Source organism: Lynx canadensis, chromosome C1 (assembly GCF_007474595.2).
Source record: "Lynx canadensis isolate LIC74 chromosome C1, mLynCan4.pri.v2, whole genome shotgun sequence".
NCBI lineage: Eukaryota > Metazoa > Chordata > Mammalia > Carnivora > Felidae > Lynx > Lynx canadensis.
The window spans coordinates 15,888,141-15,897,279 of record NC_044310.1 but is presented as its reverse complement, the minus strand read 5'-3'; the positions used below and the strand labels follow the sequence as shown (position 1 = coordinate 15,897,279).

General features: G+C 52.0%; 1 pseudogene; it reads left to right on the top strand.

The window, feature by feature from the left end:
• Window positions 1-7,046: 7,046 nt before the first annotated feature.
• On the top strand, window positions 7,047-7,966 carry LOC115521756 (annotated as a pseudogene).
• Window positions 7,967-9,139: the final 1,173 nt, after the last annotated feature.

Here is a 9,139-nt window from a genome sequence, read left to right as displayed (position 1 = left end):
TCAGAGTCTGCTTGGGAGATCAGTGTGTAAATAGATGAGTGCCTAATACATTCAATACATGTTTGGATCAAAGTAAATGAAACTGTCCAATAAACATTAGCACTGGAAGAGCTGCTAGAGACTGGCCCATGTGGCCCAGAGAAGGGCAGTGACTTGCTCAAGTCACAGAGTGGTCCAATGGCATAACCGAAACTAGGGCCCAGGACCCCAGGCTCCGTCTAAGCTCTTTCTACTGCATCTCACCCATGCTTTTTGCTTGTTTTTTTTTTTTTTGTTTTTTTGTTTTTTTCAACGTTTATTTATTTTGGGACAGAGAGAGACAGAGCATGAACGGGGGAGGGGCAGAGAGAGAGGGAGACACAGAATCGGAAACAGGCCCCAGGCTCAGCCCAGAGCCTGACGCGGGGCTCGAACTCACGGACCGCGAGATCGTGACCTGGCTGAAGTCGGACGCTTAACCGACTGCGCCACCCAGGCGCCCCTTGTTTGTTTTTTTTAAGTCGACTGTGAAATATTTCAAGTATACAAAAAAGTTTAAAGAACAGTAGCATGTCGGGTTGCCTGGGTGGCTCAGTTGGGAGAGCACGCGACTCTTGATCTTGGGGTTGTGAGTTTGAGCCCTATCTTGGGTGTGGAGATTACTTAAAAATAAAATCTTGGGGCGCCTGGTGGCGGCAGTCGGTTAAGCTCCGACTTCAGCCAGGTCACGATCTCGCGGTCCGTGGGTTCGAGCCCCGCGTCGGGCTCTGGGCTGATGGCTCGGAGCCTGGAGCCTGTTCCGATTCTGTGTCTCCCTCTCTCTCTGCCCCTCCCCCGTTCATGCTCTGTCTCTCTCTGTCCCAAAAACTAAATAAACGTTGAAAAAAAAAATTAAAAAAATAAAAAAATCTTAAAGGAGTTCCTGGTGGCTTAGTCGGTTGAGCCTCTGAGTCTTGATCTCAGCTCAGGTCATGATCTCAGGGTCCTGAGTTCAAGTCCTACATTGGGCTCTGCACTGGGTGGAGCCCACTTAAGCCTACTTAAAAAAAAGGAAGAAAGAAGAAAAAAAACTTAAAAAAGAAGAATAGTACTGTGCCCCTTAGGAACCTACCATCAAGCTTTGTCACATTCCCAGTGACTACCAGTGCCTCTCTTTCCAGCTTGAATCAGATCTCTCCTACTTCCTGGGACATGTTCCTTTTGTGGACTCCATGTAAGAGCTTCTTTAAACAGAGACTGTGAAGTATTTTCTGACACCAACTGATTCTCTGACACCCACTGAGTGCCCAACAATTCAACTCATTTCTGGCACTATCGATCTGGTGTTAATTACCATCAGATCGCACAAGGGGCTCCGTTCCATATGCTTGCCCGCACTTTAGACAAAAATCCCACCATCCTTTTCTCTCTGGTTGGTAATTTGCTAGAATGTCTTGCAGAACTTAGAAAAACACTACTCATGTTTACTAGTGTATTATATAAAGGATTCAATGAACAGCTACATGAAGAAATTGGATTCAAATGAACAGCTACATGAAGAAATTTGTAGGGTGCATGACTAAAGACTCGTAGATGCCATTCATGAGAACGACAGGTCTGGAATGGTCTTTTTTTTTTTAATGTTTATTTTTTTTGAGAGATAGAGAGACAGAACGTGAGTGGGGGAGGGGCAGAGAGAGGGAGACCAGAATCCGAAGCAGGCTCCAGGCTCTGAGCTGTCAGCACAGAGCCCGACGCGGGGCTCGAACTCGCAGATCATGAGATCGTGACCTGAGCCGAGGTCGGAAGCTTAACCGACTGAGCCACCCAGGCGCCCCTGGAATAGTCTTTAGAGACCGTTTAGTGCCCTCTTCTTCTCCAGTTGGGCAAACTGAGGCCCAGGTCATGCAGCAAGCTAATACACAGCTGGGCCTTGGGGGGCCTGGGTGGCTCAGTTGTTTAAGTGACTCTTGATTTCAGCTCAGGTAATGACGGAGTTCGTGGGTTCGAGCCCCCATCGGGCTCTGTGCTGACAGTGCAGAGCCTGCTTGGGATTCTGTCTCCCTCTCTCTCTGCCCCTCCCTGCTTTCCCTCTCTCTTCTCTCTCTCTCAAAATAATAAACATTACACACACACACACACACACACAGCACAGCTTGGGCCTAGAACTCAATTTCCTCATCCGCCAAATAATGAACAGCTGGTATTATTGAGAATTTACAGCATGCCAAGGGATCAGCCTTGTGGGGCAGGTATTCTTATTACCCCAGTTTACAGATGAGGAATTTGAGGCTCAGCTAAGGGAAGCAACCCGCCCGAGGTCTTACAGCTGGTAGAGCCAGGACGAGGCAGAATCTCACTGTGAAATTCCTCTCCCGGAGGACAAGGCTTTCACCTCGCTCTGTAATTGAAAGGACCCGGTCATCTAAAGCTGCTTCCACCTCTCTGTGGGGGGCAATGGGAGCAAGACCCCTTCGCATGGAAGGTGACCTGCCCCCCCCAGCTGAGAATCCAGGGCGCGGTTTTGCGGTGTTCGGCCCCAAACCGGAAGTGCCGACCTTGTCAACGGCAGCCTGAGTGGGGAGGCCTGAGGGGGTAGTTGCCCCAGGATGGGGGCAGGGGAAAGGTGAGATGAAGCTTCACATCGAGAGGCCCGAACCTGAGGAGAGAGGAGCCAAGAGACGCATCACATTTATACCAAGGTTGGGGGGGGGGGGCTTTTGTCCTGTGCTGTGCTGTCACCCCTCTGTCACCCTGTGCCTTTAGGAAAGTCTGTCACACACACTAGCTGCATATCTCCGGTGGTTTACGGCACAGATGAGGAGGGAATAGCGGTCACAGTGGCGGGACGTGGGGCACACCTGCTAAAAGGTGACAGTCGCAGAAGTGGGGGCAGCAAGAGGGTTCTGAGAATTGGTCCAGAAGCACAGATGCAGAGTGGTGACAAGAGGCCACAACAGGCCCCTGGGACTCCTCAGAAAAAGTGGTTCCAAACTTCCCACAGCACGTGAAACGGCGCTTTGAGCTATCTGATTTGATTATTAAAGGACAAGTCACCCCAGGAGGATGGAGAGGTTTGTGTAGACCCGTTCCAGGTGGAAAATGCTCAGCACAGTGTCTCCCCTAAGTAAATGCTTCATAAATGACCAAGTGACGGTGGCAGTAGGTACAGCAGTTAGCAGAGCGATCAGAGCCAGATTGCTTGGGCTCCTAACCTTGTCCAGGTTCCTTTAGGTGAGTCACTTCACCTCTGTCCTTCAGTTTCGCCTCTGAAAAGTGGGGGTGCTGGCAACACCTACCTCATAAGGTTGCAACGAGGGATAAGTGAGCGAATGCGTATAATGCACTTAGCACGGTGTAGTAGCCAGATTCTCCAGAGAGACAGAACCAGTAAGAAATACAGATACTCTTAGTCTGTGTTCAGATTGCAATAACAAAAATACCACAGGCTGGGTGCCTTCAATAACAACTATTTATTTCTCACAGTTCTGGAAGGCTGGGAGTCTAAGATCAAGGCACTGGCAGACTTAGTGTCTGGTAAGGGCTTTCTTTCTGGGTCACAGAGCGCTTTCTTGCCGTGTCCTCACATGATGGAAGGGACAAGGATGTTCTCTGGGGTCCCGCTTTTGTAGGGATACTAATTCCATGAGGGTTCCACTCCAATGACCTACTCACCTCCCGCAGACCCCACCTTCAAATACCACCCCATTGGGGGGTAGGTTTCAACATATGAATTTCAGGGGGATACAACCTTTTAGTCTCTCTCTCCATATATAGTGGGGGGGGCATATAAAGAAATTTATTATTAGGTATTAGCTCATGCAGTTATGGAGGCTGAGACCCAAGAAAGCAGGTAGTGAGGTTCGAAAAGGGCTGAGAACAAGACAGCCAATCTGGGTCTCAGGGTCTAAGAACCAGGAGGATTGATGTTGGATTGATGGCCCAACTCAGGCAGTCAGAGAACAAATTCAACCTTTTTGTTCTATTCTGGCTTTCTACAAAATTGGATGATGCCGACCCACACTGGGGTTTGCTTTACTCAGCCCACTCGAATGTTAATCTCTTCCAGAAACACCTTCATAGACGTACCCAGAAATAAGCAGACATCTAGGCACACCCGGGACCCAGTCAAGTTCACACATAAAGTTGCACAGAGCAGCCAGGACACAGGAGGCATTGGGCACCTATTGGCCACTATTATTATGGTTTTTTGGAAAAGGAACAAGTTCAAAAGGCTAAGTCATGTGGCCGTAGTCGCAGGGTTGCAGTGGAATGCTGGTGAGCTGGGTCTCAGAAAGAAAACCAAACAACAAAACACCTGATTTGCTGCTTTGCCAGTTCCTGTGGTGTAAATATCCCCACCGTGGCTGATTTCAAGCCACCAGTGGTTTAACAACCTGGTCACCAAATTCCAGAATATTTAACAATCGCTGACTCCGGCTCGCTGCTGCCGGTCCCCCGGGCCTGTTACATAGGGAGGATTTCGTAAACATTAGCTATCGCTACGAGCCAGTCAGTCTGCAATGATCACTGGGTACCCTCCCTTGCCCCTTTACAGAACAGGAGATTGAGGTTTGCAGAAGTTCAACCACTTACTTACCCAAGGTCACAGCAAGAACCAGTTACCTGCTGTCCTACTTCCTATGTCTTCGCTCGGCAAGGTTGTAGATAAACCATTGTCCCCCCATGGGGCGAGGGAATTTCCCAGGCCCCATGAAGATAGGAGCCCTGTGCCCTGCCACCATTGGCTGTTCTACCCCACAATCCCCGAGGTGGCTTGGCAGGCGGGAAGTTCTTGCTGGCTGGGGCTCTTGCCAAGCCACGCCTGCCCCAGTGCTCCTGAGCGCAAATCTGTCCCGGCTTGTACCTGCCTCGTGTGGGCTTGGGGAAGGCTGTTTTGGCAGCCTGCGAGCAGAGGGCCCTTATCCTCGAGGGTGTTGGGGCATGAGGGTGTGTGACTCAGGGTGCTTGGGTGGGTAAGAGGCTGCAGCCAGGGGAGGGCCAGAACGCAGCCCAGGAGGGATTTTCAGCCCTGCCGACAGGCTGGCCCCGTGACAGGTAAGGGCTCAGGTGAGTCACACCAGTAATAGTCGCCCGAGGCTGGGCACAGATGTCCTCCAGCCAGGGTGGGACAGCCGAGAAAGTTCCAAATGGCTTGGCTCTAGCTGTCTCCTGAACTGATGGGGGCGGGGGGGGGGGGGGTCCACAGTTGCGGCTGCCGAAGTCAGCTTGCGCCTTATCTTTGGTGCTTCCGGAACCAGGTGCTGAAAGGACAAGGGAACACCCCTCCTACCATCTCTGGCCCCAAGGGAAGGGAGGTTGGGGGGCAGGAATAGGGGGTGGTAACTAGCAGCATATGTGCTAATGAGGCAGGGTCCTAAGGTCTCCGGAGAAGGAGGCTATTCCCTCCATTCTGGGGGAGCCCAGAGGAATGGGATGCCCTCAAACTCCTCACGCCTGGGGTAGAGAAAGGGCCCCTGCTGGACCCGGTGGGGGCACAAGAGGGGACAGGTTGCAGGTAGAACTGCTGGGGCGTGGGGGAGTTGGGGGGGATGAGAAGGAGAGGGAGGGGCAAGGAATGATCGAAAGCCCAGCTGGTGTGGCAGCGGAGCTGAGGAGCCAACGGTTGGAGCTGGCCCCGGTTGGGCAAGGGAGGGGGCTGCTGTGGCTGGAGACTCAGCAGGGCACCCACCCAGGACATTCTGAGACTCTGGCATCCATCCTTGCAGTGCTAGGGAGGGAGAGGCGACTGGGCTTGGCTGGGCGGTGGAGGATGGGGTTTGGTGGAACAGGGCTACAGCTGCCCACCCATCCAGTCTCCAGGCTAGACGCCTCCCAACGCTGCTCGGTTCACGGGTCACTTGCTGAGTCCTCACTGGGTGAGAAGAGTGCCCCCTCTGGATGGAGCCGGAACACTGGGTTCTAATTCTGACTGCTGGGTGAGCTTGGGTAAGTCTGTTGCCCTCTCTGAGTCTCAATTACCCCATCTGGCAGACAAAATACCTACCTACCTCTTAGGGGCGCTGTGAGGATTCAATGAGAGGGTAGAAGGTCCTGGCACGTGGTAGGTACTCCACCCATGTCAGTTTCTTGGGGATGGAGCTGGGCAAGAGGTAGGGCAGCAGCTTCCGCATACCTTTCTCCTTTCGTGTCCTCATGCTTGGAGTCAGCTGGACCCTAACCAGCTGGACCGACTCAAGACGGGGCCCTGGAGCCCGGGATCTGAGGACAGAACCTCCTCTCCCCCGACCCGGGGAAAGGGCTTATAGTCTCTCGACCCCACTTCTGGCTCCCTGCCCCTTCTGGCTCTGAAGGCCTCTGTGGTCCCCAGAGTACCCAGAGATCCCCTGGAGTTGGGGAGGCCAGAGAGGGGCATTCTTGATCTTCTGGGACACAGCCTGGCTTTCTGGTAGGATGGACGAATAGCACATTCCTCCTAAAATATTGTCCTCGAGCTATTTCCAGAGGCTCTTGGTGCCCAGGCCAGAAATGGCCAGTGATCTCGATGCCTGGGTACCTTCAGGACACGCGGCGCAGAGTCCCAGCCCTCGCTGGCTGGCTGCCCACCTGCCCGGCCCCCAGCCCAGAGCAGAACCAGGCCAGGCTGAGGCCCCACAAGGAAACTGCTGATACTGCTGCTTCCCTGGTCCACTGAGTTCCCCCACACCCCTCTTCCTCCTTTTTTGGAGGGCCCTCTGATCCCTCCTCTGGGCTCCCTGTTTCAGCATCTATAACTACCCCACCCCAGGGCAAAAAGGCCTTTCACCCTCAGTGGCTGCCGGCTGAGCAGGGCCCACAGACGCTTCCGTGTTATAGCGCTTTATAATCCTGGGTCTGATCCTTCAGAAACATCAGACTAAGAACCTTCTCCGGAACAACGTGGCTGAGCTCTTCGAAAACGACCATCTCATAGGGGCGCCTGGGTGGCTCGGTTGGTTAACGTCCATCTCTTGACTTTGGCTCGGGTCATGATCTCACGTTTCGTGGGATCGAGCCCTGCGTCGGGCTCACCACTGACAGTTTGGAGTCTGCTTGGGATTCTCTCTCTCTCCCTCTCTCTCTGCTCCTCCCCTGATTGCAGGCTCTCTTCCTCTCAGAATAAATGAATTCACTTAAAAAAAAAAATGTCCATCTCACAAAAGACAAACGCTGAAGAATTGTTCCCAGCTGAAGGAAACCGAAGACCCCTGAGGACGAAAAGCCATGCTTGCTCCTGGGTTGGTTCCAGCACCCGAAGAGTTGCCAAGAGGAACATCGGAGGGGCAGTCGGTGAAATGCACATTACATGATCAGACTCCGCCGTTGCCGAATGTCCTGTACTTGGGTCATCGTAGTGTGGATGCGTAAGAAAATGTCCGGGATATCTGTTCATCCTTGGGGTAGGGACTACTTAGTGCCAGGCCTTGCAGATTTGATCTTTCCTTCTCCTGGCCCGGAGGCCTCTGCCATAGCCATGTTACAACAGATCCTCGGTCAGGCCAAGAAGCATCCAAGCTCGATCCCCCTCTTCATATTTATTGGAGCAGGAGGTACGACAGCAGCCCCTGACATGGTCCAATCCAGATGTCAGTTAGGGTAGGAAGAATAACCCAGAACTGACTGGGTCCCAATGATCAACACGAGCTCTACTCACCGATTGTAGATTACAGCACAATGAAGGAAGAAAGTTCCAGACTTGTAAATGAAATGTCTCGCTCTCAAGCCGCTTAGAATGAAGGTCTCCCAGAAGCCCTCCGTACAAAATTTTCCAGTTATCCAGGAAATATTTCTCCTCTGAACTCACATCAGTGTTTGTGTTAGGGTTTACACTGATTAATAAATATCTGAAATTTGAATTAAAAAAAAAGAAAAGAAAATGTCCCCGTTCACCTGGCATGTGGGCGATACACGCCCAAGTGTTCAAGGGAAAAGATAGTGCTGTCTGCGACTTCCTCTCCAAATAATAATCAGAGTGTGTGTGTGTGTGTGTGTGTGGTGATAAATGTAGCAAAAGCGTTAATAAATTGTGGATTTGGATGAAGACGACTTGGGTGTTCGTTGTCTTGTGAGTTTTCAGTAAGTTTGAAAATTTTTCAAAATATAAAGTAAAACTGTATTTTCAATGTTTGAGAGAAAGCAATGACAGACGGAGCCTTTCCTTAGCACATATGTACTGGATGCCCCCTAAGGACCAGGGATGGGTCGGGGGCACACAGGTACTGAGATTTGCCGGCTGAAGAATCTCAGGTTCTGGCCAGCTCATCAGGTAGTAGGTACTCGACACTGGATCGCTGACTGCCGCGGGGAAGGAAAGACAGTTAGGCTCAAGAATGGGTCACTGGAAGGGAACAACACTCTGGGGAGACTCAATAAATGTTTGCTGAGCCAGTGAAGAAAGAGAAGTGATTGATGCTGATCATGGCCGATGGGAGTTATATCAGGGGCAGCTGAGAACTCCCTGACTCTCAGCATAATTAAACACTAGAAAAACAACAAGGAACACTGGAAAACATCCACCCCAGTCTCATTTTAAAAATAGGGCCCTCCTGGTCATTGCAAAAAAAAAAATAAATAAAAAAATAAAAATAGGGCCCATCTGTCCTGGAGGGCTTAAAGCGGCGCGGGCCCTAAGGCGGGGGCCTGGCCAGGATGGCCTCTGGAGGCCCCTCCCAGCTGTAAGATTCCATGATTCTATGACACGGCCAGCAGTCTGGAGTGGCGACATGAGGGTATCCCCAGTGGAGAGCAACAGGAGGGCTAAGTCATCTACCTCCTAAAGACAGAGTGAGCGTGGCAGAGGGCCCTTATGGCAGATAGGGCTTAGCCAGCCAGGAAGGGAAGGGTGGGGCTCTGTGGGGGTCAGTCCTCAGTCACCTCCTGTATTTCTGGAGGAGGAGACAGGGTGGGGTCGGACCCGGAAGGGAAGAGGCAAGGGTCTGTGCATTCCACGCGATTCAGACCCAAAGGACAAGGGCAGCTGAGGGCCATGGGCTGGAAGAGGGGCAGGCAGCTGTTTTCTGGGTGGGACAGGCTCAAATATTGCTCTGTTCTCACTAGACGGAAATGGAAAATTAGCATCAAACTGGCAGTACTGGGGGAGAGAAATCAGAACCTGCCTTCTAGCTGGGGAAGGAGAGTATTGGGGAACCGATGGACAATGGAGATGAGGAAGGGAGGACTACACTGCCCTTGGCCGGGACAG